This window comes from Aethalodelphis obliquidens, unplaced genomic scaffold (assembly GCF_003676395.1).
Source record: "Aethalodelphis obliquidens isolate GAN/ISIS:26980383/991018 unplaced genomic scaffold, ASM367639v1 scaffold23, whole genome shotgun sequence".
In the NCBI taxonomy this organism is placed as follows: domain Eukaryota; kingdom Metazoa; phylum Chordata; class Mammalia; order Artiodactyla; family Delphinidae; genus Aethalodelphis; species Aethalodelphis obliquidens.
The window spans coordinates 9990193-10012312 of NW_020837967.1; the positions used below are offsets into that span (position 1 = coordinate 9990193).

The window sequence follows — 22120 nt, forward strand, 5'->3', positions numbered from 1 at the left end:
CGCTGAGCCTGCGCGTCCGGAGCCTGTGCTCCGCAACGGGAGAGGCCACAACAGTGAGAGGCCCGCGTACCGCAAAAAAAAAAAAAAAAAAAGAGTGCCTAGAGGACATTATTCATGAGGACTTTGGTAAAAATGTACCATCATCTCTGAAAAACTTGTTAGTGCCTGTTTTCTATGAGTCGTACAGTTAACATACCTCTTTCCATGTGGTTAGAAGAATCCTGGGGTGACAGAGATTAAGCAACAATGAGTAAGAGCTAGAGGCAAACTGAGAAAGGTGAGCGTGGCTGGCTTTGGGTTCCTCCTGGTGAACAGAATGTGTTGACCAACAGGGTATCCCAGGGCCCATAGTGAATCAATGATGGATCCTAACAGTGAGAGAGAGCGGCGTTCCTTTAAGGTCCCACTTTATATTAAAACCCTATTTATATTTAAGTAGACAACAAAATTCTAGGATGCATGAAGAAAGGTCTGAAATGAGGCACATTGAGAAAGTGAAAAACCCTCATTCTATTCCCAGAGCTGTGCTAGTGCTGGAGCCCTTGAAGTGAAGGGAAAGGACGGAATCCTTGAAAACTGTGCAATAAAACGCCAAGTAGGGCCATGAAACATCCTCCTAGGTTTCCTCAAAAAAAGCAAGGGGCTGTTAATCAGGGTAACCATATATGAGACAAAGGAGATACGCAAGCATTCCAGGGGTCATTAGACCTTGGATTGAGCTAATATTAATTTCTAGTACCCCAAATAATGCTGCTGTCTACCAAGCAAAGTGAGGAATTGCAGGGGGTCAGTAATTCAGTCAACAAATATGTATTGAACACCTACTATGTGATAAGCGCTATTCTAAATGCAGGAAATACGGGGAATTCCCTGGTGGTCCAGTTGTTAGGACTCCATGCTTCCACTGCAGGGGGCACGGGTTTGATCCCTGGTCGGGGAACTAAGATCCCACAAGCCACGTGGCGTAGCCAAATAAATACGGGAAATGCAGTGGTGAGCAAAATAGAGTCCTTAAGATGCTTATATTATAATGGAAGAAAGAGGTAATAAATAAAGAAGTTAATTTCAGGAGCTGATAGATGGTCTGAAAAGGATAAACGGGAAGTTACTAAAGAGTGATTTGGGACATTGCTGAGGAGTACTGTTTGAATTGTATCCTGAAGTATGAGGAAGACGTAGTCATGGAATAGAGTTCCAAACAAAGGAAACAGATGATCAAGGATCCTGAGATGGAAAAGTACGTCATTGTCTCCAAGGAGAGAAATAAGGCTAGTGTAGGTCACAGTATATAGAAGGTGAAGGAGATTAGGAAAAGTTGGTAGCAGAGGGTTAGCTGGACCCAGAAGAAACTTGTAGGCTGTGACCAGGAGTTTGGATGTTACTGAACAGTCCATATTTGAAAGCCACTGAAGGGTTCGAAGTGGAAAAATGTTTGAGAATTTAAGGCATGGGAGGGACATGTTTTGATATCTGTTTGAAAAAACTACCCCCTCGATTCTGGTGTGTACTGTAGGCAGTCAAGGGTGGGAGAGTGAAAATTCTTTAGGATCCTGTTACCTTAGTCAAAGAAGAGATGATAGTGGTACTGTATAGACAAGTGTTGTTGTAGCCACAGCTATTGAGTAATACAATCAGATTTGAGGTGTATTTTGTAAATAGATCTTACAGATGGATTAAATGTGGACATGGGAGTGGGATAAAAAATAACATCAAAGATTTTCATTCTGGGAAACTAGGTAGATGGTGGAAGCCTTGCGTGGGAAAGAGCAGGCTTGCCTGGTGGGGAACAGAAATCAACTATTCTCTTTTATTAGTTGAAGATGCTTATTAACATCCAAATGGAGGTATGTAGGGGGAAAAGATAGAAGCCCAGGGGAGAAGTTCAGGCATATATGTATATATGCGTGTATTCGTGCATAGAAATACACAGAGATGAATGCCAATCAGAGCCCTGGACCACAGCCCTCAGTCATTAGAGATCTGACGGAGAGGGAAAAGTCCTCGACGGAGGATAAAAAGCAGTAGGTCAGGTGATTAATGGAGTTTTGATCCACGTCTGCCGCATCATGACTCAGTGGGACCCTAAACCTACCCCTTGTGTTTACCCCAGTCCAACCACATCAAGTTAACAGGTAACATTGACAACAGACAAAAGCCATGCACACTGGCTCCCTGATCTGTGAAGGGAGGACCAAATCAATATCCTTGGGTGTCCTCTCTTCACCAACATAGTATTACAAGAGCAATCCTACATCTTTAAAGACTTGAAAAGTGCAGAGGTTTGGTGATTTTCATCACATCCTAATTTCACGTTCCACTGTGGCTTGTTCATGGGTCTTGGAGAATCGTAGTATATTATTGTTACATCAGTCGAATGAAGGGTGACTCCAATTGCACTTGCTGTTTCAGATGTGTTTTCTTTACTGAAGTAAATGATTGCATTTCTGCAACCTGGAATATGGTATTAAGTTAAAGAATATTTTTTCTCCGTCTTGTTAAACAACGAACACCAGAATTCATTTGCTCTTACCTGGTAGAGTTTATAATACATTGTCACAATTATGCCTCAGATTACTCTGACTCTGGGCCACATATGGTCCAGAAACAGATTGATCTTTTCTGCAGCCCACACAGCATCGTACCGGTCCATTACGTTTATAGTGTTTTGTTGCTGATACCTAGAAAACTGAAAGGATAGTTCTAGATGCCTCAGTAAGACACATGCTAACCAGAGGATCTGAGATAAATCCCTTGAAAATATAGGGCACAACCGCATTGGTGACATTATGGGGACTGCTAACTTCTAGGTGCTCCAGACAAAACTGGGCCTTGGCTTCATATCACTAAGAGGGGCACCTCTTTGGGTTTTGGAGGTAATATAAACAACATTTGCACATCCTGTTCTAATCCATTTACAAGGTGAATTGAAAGACTTGGGTGCAAACTAGAGCAAAATGTTGACCTGGTAACGCAAGCTGGGGATGTGCTGTCTGACTATTCGATCCTCACGGCCCAGCAGAATTCTGGCGCTTTAAGCGTCTTGGAAAATAGAAATACCACGTGAAACACTGGCAACACCTAATGGGGTATCACCAGAATTTTGGAGCAAAACAATGCCTTCTTTAGAAAATCTTCTCCTTTTGAAAGAAAGCTTTTTTATACTGGGCTTTGGTATGACAAACTTCAAGCCACCATGTGATTCATGGTGCCGGTGATGGATTAAGGATTATCTGATTCCCCTTGCCATAAACTCAGACATCCCCAGAGAGCCTTCATCACACGGAAGCAATGTCTATGAGGCAGGGATCAAGCAGGTTGTGAGAGCACAGTCAATTACATAAGCACGTGGCTCACATTCCCAGGGTAACTACTCCCCCCCCCCGCACCCCGCCTGCCACACCCTCTTGAATCTGCCCTATAACCTCCTAGGAGGTCCCCATGAAAAATGGCTACAGAGGAATCATTTTTAAGCCTGGTTTCCAGATGGCTCTGCTAAGTGTGAGTGTGCTAGTCCCACTGGAAAGGGACTGCTGTGTTATTACAGCTGCATTTATCACAGGTGGTCCTCAGGGGAGTGGAGAAAGGACATTTTTTTCCAGCACAAATAACTGAATAGAATATCTCAGAGCCATGCTGTCAGAAAGGAGAGAGAACGTGAGATGAGAAATCTATACCAACTTATGCTCAGGGCTTGGTTAATGGTAGGTCTGTTGTCAGCTACACAGAAGGAAAAATGTTGGAGGACTTGTGAGACAATGAGGTTTGGAGGGCAGCATGCAGGTGGACCTACTGGAATGGGTCCAGAATGAGATATTCGTGTCTCATACTCATGCTCACCAAGAGGATTCCACGACAGAAATATGTCTCAGTTGTTAGATTGTTGAGAGGAGTATCCTTGTGGGTATTAGTTAACCTCATTGCCCAACTATTTCAGGCTCTTCCATGGGTGACCATGGTGGCAGGGGTGAGACAGAGCATAGCTTCAACAACTTGGACATTTTGTCGGTAAAGTTTATCTGATACTGCCATCCCTAAGAGCCTCTTTAGCATCCGTGAGCATTCCTGAAACCCGGATGTATTATATCCCTGGGCTGGGGAGGTGGGCAGCCAGCAGTAATCCAGTGGGAGGCTTTCCATCTTGGAGAGGAAAGTGTCATCATGGTTTAACGCGCAACGTTACTTCTGATCCAGGAACTCACTTACAGACAAAAAAAAACCCTGGTGTCCCTTAGAGTTCCTAACATGTACCCCTATTACCTGCAAGCACCTGGGTTTGTAGGATGACATGTCATCTCATTAGAGAGGCTTTTCTTGACCACGCAAGTAACTATCCTATTACTCTGTTTTATCTTCCTTCCCCTATGCATTTCTATCCAGTTTTTTTTTGGGGGGGGGGGCGTGTACGCGGGCCTCTCACTGTTGTGGCCTCTCCCGTTGCGGAGCACAGGCTCCGGACGTGCAGGCCCAGCGGCCATGGCTCACGGGCCCAGCCGCTCCGCAGCATGTGGGATCTTCCCAGATTGGGGCACGAACCCGTGTCCCCTGCATCGGTAGGCGGACTCTCAACTACTGTGCCACCAGGGAAGCGCTCTATCCAGTTTAAAAAATCAGTTTCCCCATTAGAATGTAAACTAGATGAAATCGAACCAATTGACTCATTCGTCGCTGTATCGGTAGCACCTAGAACAGTCCTAGGAACAAAGTAAATGTTTAATATTTGTTTAATGAGTAAGTAAATAAATTATTAATTAGAATGCATAGTTAGGACCCAAGACATATTTGATTAACTATTAGAAACTTAAGGCCCAAGTTACTTAACAAACTAGTAAGGACACAATTCCCCTGTTTGACTGGCTGATTTGGTTCCTGGTCAGGAAACTTAGAATTCTAGAAATTTTAATACCTGGGAAGAAATTTAAGGATAAATCAAATCTGCACTCATTCTCTGAGAGCCTGTTACTTGCAGACCATTATGCTAGATCGTAGGGAATATATTGATGAATGTAACATGACTCTGTATGCAAGGAATTTAAAATTGAGAAAGCACGTAGAAAATAATAAATGACAGACAGAAATAAGACACTCAAGGAACTCTGTGTGTGCGTGCACACACACACAAAGAGGAAATAGCCGTTTATTCAGCTGAGCTGGGGAAATCAGAAAGGTTTTGTGGAGGAGCTAACCTACAAGCTAGCACTTGAAAAAAGAGCAGGATTTCAGCAGGCAGGCAGATCTGGAGGACAAGGTGTGGGCTTGGAGAACAGGGGGTCTAGAAAGTGCGGAGGGTTTGTTGGAGGTTTGGGGCTGATCATTCCAGACGCTGGATGCTACACTCAGTGGCTGACTTCAGTGGGAAGAGAACAGCAGCGTTTCGTGAGGAAGGGCATAGCACCTTCTGATCTGTGTTTTTTGCCACACATCGAGGGATAGATTAGTGAGGGAAGAGACTGGAGATAAGGAAACCAATCAGACGATTAATCTGGTGGTCCAGGGCTGAAGTGAAGCCAGGGGACTAGAAACAGGCCTGTGGCAGAGGGGATGAAGTGAAGGGGGTGGATGCAGAGATATTAAGAGAGGTTTTGTAATAGCATTTGACCAGGTGTAATAGCATTTGACCAGGTGTAATAGCATTTGACCAGGCTCTGTTGAGTTTGAAGATCAATGCCGTTATCTATCTTCACATGCAAGCTTCCATTGGAAAATTTGGGACAAAAGCTCAGGATGGAAGTCCAGTATGGTGATGCAGTTTTGAAGTGATATTTAAATATTGCCAAGAAGTTAAAGAGAGAAGAATGTCAGCACTTGACAACAAACAGGAAATGAGAAGGTAGATAAAGAAAATGATAGGTTTGCCCCAAACAACATGGCAAAGTAGAAATATGTATCATTGAGGTTCCCAGTCCTGTTTTCCGTCTTTTTTCCCATGGTTCTTCCTCCTTTTTCCTTTTCATGCTTCAATTATAGCTGTCCTATCTTTCCTGTGGGGAGGAAAGAAACTCAAAATGCCAACTTGAACTTACAACTTTGATTAATGCAGTTTCCTGCTCAAAAACCATTCATGGCTCACGGTTATTCATACACCCACATCCTGACTCTTTCTGTAGCATTCAGGGTTTCCCCTGATGTGGCCACCCTCTTGCCTTTACCCCAGGACAGTCAGATACCTGTAAGCTCCGTGATGATTTTTCCACTTCGGGGTCTTTGCTCCAGCTGCCCCCTGAGCCTGGCATTTCCTTCCTTTCCTTATCCAACCGCTGGGGTCGACACACATGTCAAGGTTTTGAAACCTGCCCAGCTTTTTCCCACTCAGAATTCTCTCACCTGATGGACTCTTACTGCATCCTCTCTGCACTTTGGTCATAGCATTTGCCTCTGTGCTCTTTGCGGTTTACACGTCTTTGTCCCTCGGTAGCCTGTAGCTATAGACGACTGAAACTTATTCCCTTTGTGCTTTATACGGGCTTTTTTGAGACTCTGAACACAGCAGTGATTAGATGGATGTTTTGAAATGACAGAGGAGAGAAAAATAATTACAGCAAAGCCCACTCTGGCTCTGTGTGTTCCCTTAGTCCGACTGATTTGATACAATTATAGCAGACATGACTGAACTCTCATAAACAGGTGTAAAGATCTCTGGTGTTGCCTCATTCTTTTGGCTGATTATTTTCCGGAAAAGAAAGAAAACCCCCCCCGAAATGTATGAGGTCTGGAACTGGAGGGGACTTCATTATTTTTAATGTCTCAGTAAAAGATCTTTTTTCTCTCTCTCTACATTTACCAGACTAACCCCAATAATGTCTTTTAAACAATTAATTCTAGTTTCAAAAGCATACTACTCTGCAGTTTGTTCAGAATTAAGTGACCATTAGAAGGCATTAGGTTAGAAATGAGTGCCCTAATTACTTCTGAAAGTTAGCAATAAAGGACGAAAAAGAACTCCAGATTTCAGACACATCAGCACGCTTGCAGTCCTGGATGCTTTTCCTGTACCTTTGTGTCTTCCCATCATGCAAAGTGTCGGGCAGAGGAAAGCACTGGAGTGTTCTGACACCTGCCGATTTAATTTTGTATTAGGCAAACGTTTCTTCACCTTGCCCCAATTCTAGACAATAAAATGTATGGAAAGATATTAAGATGTGGACCGTTTACTCTAGACGAACTTTCAGGAACACCAGGAAGTTTGATGGCGTGGATGGGTACAGATGATGCCTGTCCAATTGTGCAGCCATGGAGTTTGTTACCACTTAAAAAGAGTGTCCTAGGCATAATAGTTCTCTGTGGTAAGCATGTTTGTTTCAGCAGCAATGTCATGTCAATTTGCTGTCTGGGTTCAGACTTCACAGCTGTTTGTGGAAGACTGGTGGATATTCTGTTCCTAAGTCTAGGTATAGTAGAGGTCCTAAGTTTCTAGCACATTCTCTTTTCAAGGCAGGGGTAGTTTTTGCCACGAAAAGCTACCTGCCACGAAAAAAAGCCTGCTCAGCGGAGCTGTTCCGGGCTGCACTTGCATGGCTGATGGGACAGATTTCTCCCGGTGGAATAGTTCCACACATCCTACATGTGACCTGTTAGCACACGTCGGATGGGAGTGTTGGCAGCACTCACAGCCGTGATATCTACTTCACAGGCAATTACTTCCAGCTTCCACGTCCTGCCCATGGAACTGCAGGTGTTCTCAAAGAAGGTTCTTGCACTGTGGGGCTGGAAGCATCTTGTATTTACTGTTTTCCCCTTCCCCTCCGCTGGAGTGTAAGATTTTCATTGTTGTAACCGTTAGGGGACCAGTATAGGATTATGAGTGCTTTAGGGGGGCAGGGGAACTCTTGGGTTCATTTAGACTGCTTTGCAAAGACTTTGAGGTTCAGGAATAGAAAGAAACAAATTGGTGATTTTTTCCCTTAGGTTTTGCTCCAAAAGACAGCAGCCACCAGGCAGGCTAACCTGACTTTTGCATGACTCCTTGCTGATAAGGGGCCCTTTGAGGGTATCCTTGAATGAACTCACAGGCCAGGCTGCTCTGGGTTTTTTAAGCTCCTCTCACTGAGTAGATAGTAGGAAGTTGAAATGGGGAGGTAGTCTAGCCTGGGGACCCTGGCTGGCCCCTTCCTTGCTGTGGGATGTTAGACACCTTCCTTACCTGTAAAACCCATCTCAGAGTCTCAGTGTAGAAATTACATGAGATAATGTGGCTGAAGTATTTGGCAAAGTGCTGAGCACATAAGTCAACGAATGTCAGCCATTAACAAACTAATAACAACAACAAAGGGAATTTGTGGTCCAGCTACCCGAAGTTTCACAAAGGAGAGACGTCCATGCAAAGGAGGGAGCACAGAGAAACAGCATTGTTGTCTCCATATCACTGTTTTGTCAGGAGTCCAGACTTTCATCAAATGAAAGCGTATTAACTTCAGAGCATCACTGTAGCCAGATTCTAGGCACCGTACCTGTCAGCCTGATAAAGGCTTTGATGTGATTTGTCCAGGTTGCACAGGTACCCTACCTTTAATCATGGGAAGCCAATGACAGATAGTAACTCACAAGACTCCCATTCATCTCAAAGTGTTCTTCTAGCATGATTTTAGAAGTAAATACCTAGGCATATTATTTTTGCCTTTATACCAAATTAAAAGCAGGTGAAAGGATGCTATTGCCTTTGCCATGAGATGAGTTGCCCAGAGCGGGGAAAAAATATGTATTCTTCTTCAAATTTTATGCATTTCTCTGAACCCCAGTAGTTCATGAAAGAGCTCAGGGCTAGGAAACCTGAAAGTTGCGGAAGCTTCAGGCATCACACCCTGGAAACTTGTTCCCACTCCTTCAAGAAAGGTCATCAAATGCAAGAAGGTTATGAATTCATCATGCATTAATCATTTAGCCCCACCAGGAGTTTTCTGTTCCTTGCCTTATCTGTCACTGAAAAAAAAAATTCACAAAATCTACATTATTCCATTCATTTTATGGTTATAAATAATCAAATACAATTTGCGACTCTGTGGTTTGTAATGCATTCAGATGGACTGAGAACATGATGGAAAAGAACAGGTTTTTGCTGGAGGTCTGACTTCCCCGGGGAGTTCCCCCTCATTGAAGAGGAGAGCTCAGTTATGTTGGAGGGACCTCGCCGGAGACCCAGGGGAAAGAAGGTCTCCTCTCCTGAGGCACGTCCCAGGCAGCACCCCTGGGTGATGCCCTGCAGAGCTGCAGGATGGGAGAAGCAGCATCACAATTTCAAACGTGGAAATCTTTTGAGTCATCTTGGCTAGAGATTTCTTTAAATCTCCAAATCCTTCCATGCAAAAAAGAAAGAGAGGGTGAGAATTCGAAACTGAAGATTGTTGCTGTGAATTGGTAGTGACAACAATATGGTCACGGTCTGTTTTTCACAGTTCGGTTCACACTTATTTCAGGGCTGGGGGAAAATGTGTTCTTGAAATAAATCGGAACTCATTCAGAGATTGCGAGCAGGAGATCTTAATGGAGATGTTTTTTTCTTTCACAATCGTGAGCTTTATTCAAGGTCCAGCCTCCCTGCCTGCCTGCTTGCCCGCGATCCTCCAGCAGACTAGAGGCGGACGCCTATCCTCTCTGGCTTTTCCCAAGACCAACTTCTGAGCATCCTCCCACCTGCCCTGTTGGCTGAAGCAGTGGATTCTGATTAAGTCATCGCACACTCCGGCTGTCTCTTCTGGCGACAGAGCCACGGCTAGGGAGATTTCCGAGCCCAGGACAGCATATTCCCGAGTCCCCATCTCTGGCAACGGGCCGCTCTGCTGCTGGCACTCAGTCCCTGCTGTGAGTTCACGGGCTTTGTTCAGACGGCGTTCACATGAGCAAGTGAGGGACCCAAGGAAACTGTCTCCCTGGTTAAAGCATTAGTAAAGTTTAAGGGTCCCTACACCTGATCTCTATCAGGGTGTAAGGATGGCACTAAATCCTTGCTGTGACAGGTACTGACTACCCTGGTCAGGTGAACAAGGTCAAGATTAGAGCGGGTCTTCTGACTCTGCTGACCTTGCTCCAGGGGAGGAGAGAGGCTTGGACCCTGGCTCCTCTGTTCGGCTACAGCCCTTGAATGGGCTGATCCTCTTGGTACCTTGTGCTTTGATTAGACACCATGGGTGTCCTGTCCCAGGAGATGTGGGACCAGTAGAGTCCGCCTCACACCTCTCTCTGTCAGTACCTGCGGGATTGAGCTCTACCTGTACTGGGGAGGTAAGGCCCCATGAGGTCACCGTCAGAAATTGCTCTCTCGGCTTTTTCTCATCCCTTTCCTCAATCTGGGCCCTGAAACCTAGCACCGTGAGCATCTAACTCAAAAAGTAATGCAAATACGATACTTAAATATTCTTGCCTGCAATCCTGTGAAGCCAATCTCCATTTCACCTCCCTCCCCTGATGCTTGTCCCCTGAGGTCTGGGACGCTCACAGATGCAGCCAAACAGCTCCCACCCCGCACCTATCCATCCAGCTCCGCTGGCTGGGAACTCGATTGAAGGGGCGCTGAGGTTCCAGCCTGTCATGTTTCCGATCTACCAAGTCCCAGGAGTGATGGGTTCTAAGCCCTCCCTCAGCCTCTGCTGCTAACCCTACCCTGCAGAGGACTCCAAGCCACCATGAAGTGTGGCTTGGGGCAGATGTCACCCTGCCCTGTTCTCAGGTGGTTCTGTCCAAATCAATAAAACGACGACATTGGCAAAAAAAAACCCTCTCCTTTCATTTAAAAACACGGCACCCTCCTGTATATTGATTTATGCTGATGGATACTGACTGGTCCCCAGTCCTTTTGTTCTAGAAAGAGCCAAAATAGATGCCCCAGGGGCTTGGCTGGACTCCCTGTTACAGACAATGCCCACAGCACAGGGCAGAGACCGTCTGACTCCTTAAAAAGACTCAGCCCGCCCGCTCCTGTCTCTGGGTGTCTGTTATGAACTGAATTGGGCTCCCTTAAAATTCTTATTTGAAGCCCTAACCTCTAATGTGACTGTCTTCGGAGATGGGTCCTTTGAGGAGATAATTAAGGCTCCATGAGATCCTAAGGGTGGGGCGCAGATCTGATAGGACTGGTGTCCCCATAAGGAGAGGAAGAGACGCCAGAGGCCTCTGTCCTTGTTCCCACACAGAGGGAAGCCATGTGGAAAGAGCGGGAGCCATCCTCAAGCCAGGAGGAGGGGCCCCAGCAGACACCAACCCTGACAGAACCTTGACCTTGGACACCCAGCCTGCAGAACCGTGAGAAGGTAAGTTTGTGTTGCTTAAGCCACTACTCTGTGGTATCTTGAGAGGTGCCCTCAAGCCTAGCTGTTTGTGTGGTGATCAGTGGGGAGGGCAGGTCCGAGCCCCCGGCAGGTGTGTGCCCTCCCTTACACCAGGTTTGTGGCAAGAGGACGAGAGGAACAATAACCCTGCTGTTGTCCTGTGACTCGTTCCTCTCAGGTGGCTTTCATGCACGGCGTTTCATTCGGTTCTCATAATACCTGGTGAAACTGAGGTATTAAACAGGCTACATAATATATGTAATTTGTCTGAAATCGCCCCGAGGGTTGATGTTCCGGGACCACTGCAGCCTGACCCAGTATCCTTTTCACTATGCAGAGCATCTCCAAGTGGATGAGGCCGAGGGACTTCTGCTGGGCTGGTGAAAATTTCAGTTCTTTCGTGGTTTTCAGCATCTGTGTGACAGCCAAGGGGCCCAGTTCCCAGGTGTGGAGTAGCTGGAAAGCAGCTATGAGGGAGCCCAGCAGGGTCTTTTTATGAGACGGAGGACAAGATGGAAACTGCAGGAATTGGCAACGATGATGCCAAAAGGCAAGCCTGGGGCAACCCAGTGGAGGCTGAACTGGGAAGCATGGGCGGGCGAAGTGTCAGGCGTGAGCTGGGGACATCCTGCGATGTGTCCTCCTGGCTGTCGGCTGCTCTGGAAGCTTCTACGCTGTGTGTCCCTGCTGTGACTGCTGAGCTTTTATTCTATGAGTCCCCATCAGAAGGATGGGGGCAGCACCCTCTAAGACGTGATGGTCTTACCTACAGACTCCCGGGGTGACCCCTCCGCATGTGTGCCCGGGGGCGTAGGACCACTGGAGCTCTCTGCTCAGCCCCCCTAAATCCTCTGCAGGTAGGATGCTTCCTGCCCACACGTCCCTGACAGCAGCCGGACACCCCTGGGAGCACCTCATTTTTTAAACAGCTTTTACGTAGGTGGCCAGAGTTGCAAAGAATTATGCTCCAGATTCACCGGGCCTCTTCTCCAACTTGAGAAGGAAACTGCTCAGATGGGCTTTATTTTCCCTCTGATAATCTGGCTTTTTCAGGGCTTGCTTCCTTCCTGCTAAAGCAGTGGTTGAAATCAGAGACTCGGGAATCCAACTGCCTGGGATTGAATCCGGCTCTGACACTGGCTTATGTGAGCTTTAAGCAAGTTACTTAATCTCCCTGCTCCAGAATTTTCCTCATCTGTAAAATAAGGATAAAAGTAGCACTTAAGGTTTATGTAATGATTACATAGCCCGATATGTAAAGTGCCTAGAACAGGGCCTGGTATATGGAAAGTGCTATGTCAGTGTTAGCTACCGTTATTATCATATCGGTATTATTTATCCAGTAGTTACTGCTGAGATGAATCTTGCTTGATGCGTGGAGAACTTGTTCTTATAAAATTAATTTTTCTAGATATTAGTCAATGACATGCATTGGGATTATTTTCAAGCTTATGCTCTTACACTTGGTCCTTCCAATTTTAATTTTGTTACCTTCCTTCTTAGCTACCCATTAATTTATATAATTTAAAAAATTACTCCCTTTGGGCTTCCCTGGTGGCTCAGTGATTGAGAGTCCGCCTGCCGATGCAGGGGACACAGGTTCGTGCCCCGGTCCGGGAAGATCCCACATGCCGCGGAGCGGCTAGGCCCGTGAGCCATGGCCGCTGAGCCTGCGTGTCTGGAGCCTGTGCTCCGCAATGGGAGAGGTCACAACAGTGAGAGGCCCGCGTACCACAAAAAAAAAAAAAAAAAAAAATTACTCCCTTTATATTCTTTCCTCCTATATTATTTTCCAAATACCGAGTTGATGGGATTTATTCCAGTGACAAGCCTGTTATCTCTGGTCCTCTTCGGAACTCCTGCTACATTTCATACCCATCACATGTCCATTGCCACCCAACTACGTTGACGTTCTCAGGGCCAAGGTTTATATCTTATACCTTTTCTGAGGGCCAAGGTTTATATACCTTATACCTTTTCTGAGTCCTGCCCAGTGTTCTGCATGCATTAGATACTCAGAAATTAAGTGAGGATTAATTTATTCCCATCCTATTATTTGCCCATTACATTCCCAGGTCTAAAATGTTTCTCTCTCACAATTGTGAAGTCTATTGTACTGATACTTAATATATTTCATCTACACCTGATGGAACTAAAACTCACCCAACAAGAGACATGTGCATCATGTTACTTTACTTCTTGAGGTTGGGAGCTACTTCAGCTAAGCCCCTCTCTCCTTTTAAGGTGACCACCAGCATTCCCATCTCTCAACTAGAAAACAAACTTCCTGAGAGCCAGAATCTTGTGGGGCTTGTGTGCTGATGGGTCTCTGGTACTAAGAATAACAGAGCAGCTCTCATTAGCTGCTTAGCTATCGGCTGCTGCCCTTGCTTCCTTGCTGACACAACCCTAATTTTGACTGCTTCAGAAAAGGCTAGCCCTCAACCTGGCCCAGAGGTTGTGCTGTAATCATTCTAAGTCAATCCTAGGTTTTCCTATTTTTGTTGCTAACGGTTGGCTTAGGAATGGGCATGTTCTATGCTTTTGTGACTGTTGTCCTTGCCCCTAGAAAAGGGCAATGTGATGCCTGGATTTGTGGCAGCCATCTTGGCATCATGAGGGGAGTCAACTCAAGACCACAAGCTAAGATCCATTAACGGCAGAGTGGGAAGAAGAAAGATTCTGGGGACTTAACAACATTGTTGAGCTACTACTGATTAACCAACCTTGGAACCAACCTATCTGCCAACTTCTTATGCGAGATAATGCATATCAGTGGTTGTTCGAGCCACTTTTAATTGGGTCTTCATCTTCCACAACTGAAAGCATCCTGATCCAGGAGACATACCATAAATATCTGTTAACTTACTGACTGATGAAACCTTCCTTAAGTCATGTCATATTGGTGAACTAAAGCTCTAAATGTTGACCAGTAGTGGCAGCAAATTCTGGTAGGAAAAAAAAAGCATTATTAAAGCACTCAGGTAAATGGACTGTTTTTTATGTTGTTTTAAGTCTTGACTTTGGTGGTGAGGTTGATGGGTGAGGAAATTCTGAACCCTGGAAAAATCACATTAAGAGAAAATTTTGCAGAACTTTTTATTGTCACTCTTTAGTTGAATTATAGATTTAAATTGGCCAGTGCTCAAAATACTGCACTTGACTAAGGTGGCCCCGAAAGGTGAGTTTTGCACTGGCTGGCGCTGAGGGAGAATGTGGACTTGAGCGCCAGTCTGCGGCCGAGGGCTGCTGAGACCCCTGGTCACTTGCAGAGCTGCCACTCATGGAACTATGTGACAGGTACCATTAATGGGGATGTATTTCCATCAGGTGACTTTGGGACCCGCCCAGAGAAGCAGCCCATTTTTATTCTCTTTCCATATTCTCAGGTGTTCCTTACCTGACTGCATAACCTGCATGAGTTTGGAGGACCACAGCACTGTCCCAAGAAGGAAACCAGGACCTGATATGAGGCAGAGCGTTTGCTTCAATCTGTTCTGGTCGACAGAAGGACCCTTGGTGATCGGTCAGTTGGATGCTCTGCTTCCTCACCTGGGGTACTGCAGGGACCTCACGTCTTGGTAGTTTTCTAGTTTTGCCTTCTTCCAGCCTATGCCCTACGCCGGTACCCAGAGCTGATGGCGGTACTTCTCTGCTTACAGTTCTTTAGTGGCACCTCTTCCTCTACAGATACGTGCGAGCTCCTTGGTCTGTCATGTGAGGCCCAGCTCCCTCCGGACTCTGCACTCCTCTCCAGCCTCTTCTCTCCCTCTCATCTCCCATAGGAAAAAGCCTACCCACATCAAACTCCCCATGGCTTCTAAAGCAGGGCGCATTCCTGGTACCTCCTCAGCGCCCTTCCCCACACTCCCTGGACTCCCTCTCCACCTTGCCCTCCCTGCACACGTCACCTCCCTTTTCAAGACACGTCTCTGATGTACTCTGGGAAGCCTTCCCGGATCCCCTAGTGCAGAGTTAGAGTCGCCCTTTCCTCTGCTCTTCATCCTCTTCATCACCACATCACACCCATCACCCGGTCATTGGCTGGTTTCTCGCCCCCTCCCACCGCCGCGCTACATTCTGAGCATCTCGTGGTCAGGGCTTGGTCCTGTCCATCTTTGTCATCCGTGTCCAGGGCTTAGCACACACTAAGTGCATACCAGTCACTTTTTGGTTCGAATTGAAGTAAATCAAAATGAAACAGAAGAGTAGGAAGAAACACCTGCAGTAATTTCTGAGGGACCAGGTTCGTTGTAGGCATCTTCTCTTTGTCAGGATCCTGGGAACTGAGAAAATGAACCAGACATTAACTCCTTTGCCGGTGAGTGCCTAGGAGTAGATACGGAACAGAGAGAGAATTGGGCAGGTTGAGGCACCACTGACGGGCCCCAAAATCATCCCCTGCACTGTCACTCTCTCATCTTTTGTCCTCATTCAGACTCTTACAATATTTACTCAAGTTTACAGTTACTTATGAAAGCTTAGATAGGTTAATTCTTTTCATTTCATCCTCTCTTTACTTCAGAATTTAGAGACAGACCTATGGGGCCATGAAATTGCACAATCTCCTAAGGATTCTAAGTCCTTGACTCATTGTGAGACCAGAACATTCCTTATTCTTTTACGTAGGGTTTCCTCCATCCCCATCTGGGAAATTACCATCTGCTTCTGATAGCTCTCCCCAACTTCCTTTGTGAATGAAAGGGCAAAGTTTTGACTCAATAATTTTAGCAATATCTAACTCCCCTGTTGATGAATAAATCATTTTCTGCTTTCTTTTGGGGAATTCCCTATCTCCTTTGGTCACCTATCATTCAATACACGTCCTGGCCTTTCAGGAACTTTCTCAGGAATGTAATTCGGGTTTATCATAGACAGAGAGATGTACCTGGAGTCCAGAAAGGTGGTCCCCCAAGGATCCTGTGGAGCAAATCCTTCCCCAATCTTTTTTCCAGTGGATTGACAGGAGCTTCCTCACTCCTCCATTGCCACTGTAAGAGGAAAACCGGTCATTCCTTTGTGGGGAAGGGGAAACACCCAGTTACTGAGAAATTCGAGTGAGATTTATTTGTTTGCATTCCTCTCTTCGTGGCAACCGATTATGTTCACTTCTGCAGTTTTTGTAAGCTGGATAAATTGGGGTAGCTTACAGCAACTTTGTTTTCCAAATCCATAGGTTTTGAGCAAGTTATACATTCCCTTTTGCTGGGTTACCACGGCTGAACCCAGAAAGTATAATCAGAAAGATGATATTTTATCTAGAAACATTTGTATTAGAGCGTAATAGAAGAATGTACAGCTAATAGAAGAGGTGACAGGTAATTATGTTTTTACTTGAGCTGCATGGGATGGAGTTTATCTCGGAGAGGACTGGGCACATATACAGCTGCCTGGTGTGGATACAATTAAAAAGGTCTGTGGAGGGCTTCCCTGGTGGCGCAGTGGTTGAGAGTCCACCTGCCGATGCAGGGGACACGGGTTCGTGCCCCGGTCTGGGAAGATCCCACATGCCGCGGAGCGGCTGGGCCCGTGAGCCATGGCCGCTGAGCCTGGGCGTCCGGAGCCTGTGCTCCGCGACGGGAGAGGCCACAACAGTGAGAGGCCCGCGTACTGCAAAAGAAAAGGTCTGTGGAATGTCCAGTAACCCTGTGCCCTTGGCATCTTTAGGAAAGCTACACCCACCCACTTCAGTTTCTTTAACGTTTTACAAAAGAGTTTTACCAGTTTCCTTTGTTGACTTGGTTTCCAGATAGTGGGGGAAAAAAATAAAAGAAAGAAATGGGAATGATGAACAGTTGTCATGTGCTTTAGCTCCCAGGCATGAAATTGGGGCTCAAGCCAGAGGAGTGAGTTTTCTTTGGGTCCAGGCCAGCAAAATGAAACCCCAAGAACTCGGTCTTTGGATATGTCATTACCTAACAAGCCAAAGGAAATGGATGACATGATGCTGACTAAAAGAGATGAATTCTGGTCTATAATTTATGTGAACATCAACTAACAGTTAAAAATACTGATTAGTATCAGTATCAGATTGTCCAATCTCAGTATCAAATGAGAAGAGAGACGCAATGCACGCGGATCCTGCGCAGTAATGAGGAGTTTGGTCTAGATACCCCGGCGATGATCATTAATTTTGCTATGTTTTGATCTAGTGTTTGCGCTCATGTATTCTCGTATGTCTACGGATATGAAAGTAACACCTGGTGTGCTCTGTGCAAATGCTTCTCCACTTCAGGAAGAAAGCCAAAGGGGACACACAGCTGAACCCGAAGCATCGTTAGAAACAGGCTCCAGGGAATCAACTCCTCAGATTTCCAAGAATAAAACAGAGTTAGAGAAAATATACAAATATAGGAGCCTTCCTTGTTTGCAAGACATACCTTTATGGAAATATTATGCTCAGAAGTTTGTTTTGGGGCAGTTTGTAAGCCAAGCTAGGTTTTCATGGCATAGCTTCATAGCTTTGAGTGCAAATGTGTGTGCGCGCGTGCACGTGCACACACACACACACACACACACACACACAATTCACAACTAGAGGCAATAAGTCCAATTTAAAAAATGCTCTGGGGCTTCCCTGGTGGCACAGTGGTTGAGGGTCCGCCTGCCAATGCAGGGGACACGGGTTCGAGCCCTGGTCCGGGAGGATCCCACGTGCCGCGGAGCGGCTGGGCCCGTGAGCCACAGCTGCTGAGCCTGCGCGTCTGGAGCCTGTGCTCCGCAACAAGAGAGGCCGCGATAGTGGGAGGCCCGCGCACCGCGATGAAGAGTGGCCCCCGCTCGCCACAACTAGAGGAAGCCCACGCACAGGGGCAAAGACCCAACACAGCCATAAATAAAAATAAATTAATTAAAAATAAATAAATAAAATAAAAAATGCTCATGTCCAGGGATTTAATTTTGCTGATATGGCTGTTCGTTCTAGATTATTCCTACCAGTGCCGGGCACACTGTCGACTTCATACTCCTTGAGGCAATTACTTCAGTGCTCAGGGCCTCTGAGATCAGCGTTCCTTTCTCTTGTGTGATTGAGAGCTGGCAACTCACACGTTTAGCTTATTATATAAAGTCTCCAAGAAGAATAGACAAGGCAAGAAGCAACTCTTGCCTCGGAAGACCTAGAAGCACAGCTTTCTAGAGAAAAGCTGCTAGATTACTTGAAATTTATTGATAGTTCCTAGATCTGTGCAAATCTAATAAAGGAAGATAAATTGACTTTTTGGATTTTCTTGTACAAAAATATCCAAAATCCATTTCCTCTTTTTATTCCATTTTTACTTTAAAAAAACTTAGCAGCTGAATTTCATTCAAGCCTAGCTTGCCCCTGACACCCCTGTTCAAATCCATCACCAAGGAGAGGGTAACTAATCACACTGTCCCATTTTCATGGCTATGTTCATCTTACACCCTTATTGGCAATCCTGTTGGACATTTCTAAGGTGTAATATGAGTAAGAGAGAGCTCACCATTTTTCCCCCCGAGATCTAGAGGGGCAAATGGTTCCTATCTGCCCCAATCCCAGAGCTAGGAGATCCCACTAGCAATCTCTGCCTTCACCTGGAAGGGAAAGGTGAGAATAGGCAATCCATGAATTCAATGTACGCTGAAAAGACATTTTGGGCTCAACCAGAGCGCTGAGTATTCAGCCGGAGTTCTCAGGTGTGGCAGGAAAGGGCAGTGGTCTGTCGAGCTCACATTCTGGCTAATACACTGCTAAATGCTCTTTGGAGCTCTGCCAGGAGAAATATACACAGCAAAAGAACTTACTCTATAAGTATCTGTCTTTTTGCCAAATCATATGAGGAAAATGTGTTTAAGAAAAAAAAAAAAAGGAGGATGTATTTTTATTACATATATGCTCATCAGACCCCAGCTCTGTAAAACCCATTAAAAACAACATGAAGTATTTAAAATCAGCAGCAGTCACCTTGGTTGGTTACTGATGTACAAGATTAAAAACAGTCTGAATGGAAGATAAAGGTACATTAATAAACACAGATTCCAAATCCTTGGTGATTACTTGCTGGTCTATTCAGAGAGGGGGCTCAGCTCAACGTCTCAAGGAAAATCGTCAGCATGTAAGTGAAGAGGAGGCTTTGATAGTTGACAATGACCCTGGGAAGCAGAGAGCGTTGTTTAACAGTCACTTGCAGAGCCCTAAGAACTATCCGTCTTTGTTTTAAGGTCTCTGGCATGCACTGGTGCAGGGAGGGGCAGGGCAAGTTTTCAAGCTAAATATGCCTCACCACGAGGGCCTCCCCAGTGGTAGGGGAAATGTTCTGTTTATTCCACACCTGTTTGGTATTGTAACTCAGCTCCTGGAACCCAAGAAAGTTCTCACACCAACGTGGAGTAGAGTCACCATCCTCACCAATCCCCAGGGCCAGTGTTTACTCTGTACCACACTCCATTCTGAGTGTTTACAGATACAAACACCGTTAATCTTCCCAACAATCTCAGCTAGACACTCTCATTGTCCCCACTGGGTAAAGGAGGAAACTGAGGCTAGGAGAGGTCTAGTAGCTTGTGGAAGAAGTTCTCACAGCCAGTCCATGGTGGAGACGAGACATGAACCCAGCTGGTCAGCTTTCAAAACCAGAACCAGCATCCTGAGAGCGGGGCTGGGAAGGCACCTAGTGCTGTTTTAACATATCAAGGTCTTGTCCTTTGGGGAGCTCAAGTTGACAGGATCTCCTGTGGTTTGTCCTCTCCCCAAATGAATAATCTTGGCGGGGAAAAAAATCTCAAGCCAATAGAACCTTTTAAATCTATGTTGTCAGTGAAATAACATGGTGGCTGCATAATAAATATAAATAAAAATGGAAAGTGGAAAAACAGAAGATGGCAAGCTGTGGTCAGCGATAAGGACGAGATGCCCTAGTATATCCATGTTTATGTGTGTAAAACTCACCAGGGTCCTGGCGCCAGCAGATGTCCAAATGTTCCACTGGGGGATGTGACTGGAGGGTAGATAAAGGTGAAGGAATCACAACGGCAGGAATGGAACCAACAAAGGCTGCACTTTCATCCATTTTTATGCCCCAAAGCCCCTGCAGGGTAAGGCCCCTTCCTCAGTGAGTGGCTCATGGCCACAGCGACTCTCCTTGTGGTGCATGGTGGTGAGAAAGTTCATTTGATGAAAATCCACAGGCATATACGCCTCTTGCCACTGAAGGACCCCTGGACTTTTAAGGGTTACAAACCAGGTTAACTCTTCTAACACTCCTAGGCCACTGCACCTCAGGCAGGCCTGCCCTGCCCCAAGGGGAGAAGATCACGGAAACTTCCATGAGGCTGAGCTGAAGAGCACAGACTTGGGCACCCCCTGAGTGCGTTCCTCTACCCGCCTCCATGCTGCTCTTACCTTCCAGATGCCATCCGGATATTTGCAAACCAATTTTATGAGAAAGCCTTAGACTTTCCTTTGTGCTTTAGTTTCTTTTAGTTTATCTTTCTAAGTAGGTCGACTTCCAAATACAAATTGTCAGGCAAAGAAAAACTGCTTTCCAAAGCGAGGCCCTCCGTCTCTGGGGCAGCAAGGCGTCCTAGCAGCCCCGCTAGGCTCCCAGAAAACCTCCTGGTTGTCGTGCTCCAGTGACTCAGGTGTTCCCTCCAGATGCTGCCCCGTCCCCATGACAACCCCTTTCACTCCTGCTTTGAGTCCTGCAGCTTCACACCTGGACCTGCCTTTAATAGCTTCTTCAGACTGATGCCTCTTTTGGACCGTTTGCGTGCTCTCGGGTACAGCTTTCTCCTGGGTGCTGTCTCTGGCTCAACCTCGATGTCTAACCGCTGACACCCAGGCCCTGAGACACCAGCCCAGCAGGTGCTGCTCTGGGAGGGAAGTTGGGGGGAAAAAAAGCACATCAAGGTCAGGTTTCATTTTCTTTACATGAGCTAAGATGCCAGCATTTATCAACAGGAAGAAGCTTCTGGAAATCATCCTGGAATCATTAATAAAAGCCCAGGGTATTGTTAGAAAGCTTTGTCTTGGCTTTTAGTGGCCTCTGCCCTTCACTCACTAGCTCACTGGGCACCTTCTCTGGAATCACCCTCACACACATCTCATGCCCCAGATGCTGGCACTTCCTCTTCTGCGCATATCGGTGGCAACCTTCTTCTGCAGGCTGGTGCTGTGTCTTCCAGCTCGCCAGAGACAAGAGACAGCCCAGAAGGAAATCTCACTCCCTGACTCCTGGGGTTTGGGCCCCCACGTGGCAGAGTTTGGGTTTAACTCCTGGGTTTTGAAGTATAATATTGCTTTGTAGATGCCATCTGGCCTTTTAAACTTGATTTTGTCCAAATAAGAAAATTATATCAAAAGGGAAAATGTTTGCTTTTGACATTCTTAAGTGACAAAATGAAACTTCAAATTTCAAAAAGTCCCCCCATAAAGAATTTGAATAAAAAGCCAAAGTACATACGACAAGCCTTCGGTGAACCCAATCCTCCCTATTTTGCCTGAATTTCAATATCCTGGCATTGCCTTAAGTCCCTTTTTACCCTCAGATAGCAAGTTTAAGAAATGACTCTTCTTAATTTTTTGTAAGTTAACTCACATCAAGAAAATGTGATTTGATGGGTTATTTTTCTCTCGAATATCCAGCTCTCTCCTCATGGTTTGAAAGAGCCTGTCAAAATTCCCAAGTGTGAATGCTAAACCAGCCATGAAGAGAGGCATTGCCTAGGGCTACAGCAAGCTAAACTAATGAGAGCCAAGCTCAGGCTAAGAAGGAAACACACACACACAGCACACGATACATACACACATATGGGTATACACACCTTCACGCACATATGTGCAAATATAATAGAGGTGCCTGAAAAATTCTTTTTATTCCCGTGCTTTTTTTTTTTTGATGAGT

General features: G+C 45.8%; 1 long non-coding RNA gene across 1 annotated transcript; it reads left to right on the forward strand.

The window, feature by feature from the left end:
* The first annotated feature begins 11124 nt into the window (after nucleotides 1–11124).
* LOC113628442 (uncharacterized) lies at nucleotides 11125–16031 on the forward strand. Its single transcript, XR_003436104.1, has 2 exons — nucleotides 11125–11237; nucleotides 13825–16031. It is a non-coding gene; the product is annotated as an uncharacterized LOC113628442 (long non-coding RNA).
* The last annotated feature ends 6089 nt before the right edge of the window (nucleotides 16032–22120 follow it).